Raw genomic sequence first — 1372 nt, 5'->3', positions numbered from 1 at the left:
TTGATATTTGTAAAACGAAGATAATTAATGCCTGTAGTAAAACCTCCGAAGACGAGATCAATATCAATGCGGTTGACACTGACGTAGTTGGTAACGATAAAAGTCGGTTAATTTCTGTTCTCGAGAAATTCAAAAATTCATTTATTACGGGCTTCCTACGTACTCGCGTAAGCACGGGCCAGTTAGAAATACGGTTAATCGATCCTAATGTCACCGTGCAAAGAAGTCCTTACCGACTTAGCGAAGAAGAGCGAAGGATAGTGCGTGAGAGAATAGACGAGTTAATTAGAGCAAAAATCGTAAGGCCGAGCAACTCACCGTTCGCGAGCCCTATCTTACTTGTGAAGAAGAAAGACGGCTCAGATAGACTGTGCGCAGATTTTCGAGCATTAAATAAAAATACGGTCGCGGACCGGTATTCCCTACCCCTCATCGCGGATCAAATCGCGAGATTGCAGAAGGCGAGATACTTCATTAGCCTAGACATGGCCAGCGGGTTTCACCAAATTCCCATTCATCCTAATTCGACGGAATATACAGCGTTCGTTACACCCCACGGGCAATACGAGTACGTAACTATGCTGTTCGGATTGAAAAATGCACCATCCGTTTTTCAGAGGGCCATTCTCAACGCCTTAGGCGACATCGCGTATTCGTTCGTTGTTGTTTACTTGGATGACGTCCTAATTATTGCCAACTCAGTAGATCAAGCCCTAGAAAGATTGAACACCGTATTAGATACCCTCGTAAAAGCCGGATTCTCCTTTAACTTTTCAAAATATTCCTTTCTAAAGACATCGGTACTCTATTTGGGATATGTAATTCGTAACGGAGAAGTCTGTCCAAACCCGGGTAAAATACAAGCCTTGAGTTTTTTACCTGCACCGTCGACCGTCACACAACTTAGGCAATTCATAGGTTTGGCCTCTTACTTCCGAAACTTCATTCCCAAATTTTCACAAGTAATGAAACCCCTGTATGCACTTACTTCAAGTAGCAAGAATATAACTTGGACGGATAGGCACGAACAGATAAGACAAAAGGTAATTTCCGTCCTGACTGACGCGCCAGTGCTAATGATATTTAACCCCAATTATCCGATAGAACTACATACGGACGCTAGCTCGGAAGGATATGGAGCCATTTTAATGCATAAGGTCGAAGGTAAAAATCGAGTAGTGGAGTATTACAGCAAAAAAACTAGCCCTGCGGAATCTAGGTATCATTCCTACGAATTAGAAACGTTAGCAGTTGTAAACGCCGTCAAGCACTTTCGTCATTACCTACACGGACGAGAATTTCTTGTTGTCACTGATTGCAACTCCCTGAAAGCATCCAGTAATAAGGTACACTTGAATGGCAGGGTTTACAG

Source organism: Bombus huntii, chromosome 14 (genome assembly GCF_024542735.1).
Source record: "Bombus huntii isolate Logan2020A chromosome 14, iyBomHunt1.1, whole genome shotgun sequence".
Lineage (NCBI taxonomy): Eukaryota > Metazoa > Arthropoda > Insecta > Hymenoptera > Apidae > Bombus > Bombus huntii.
Note: the sequence above shows the minus strand (reverse complement) of the source record.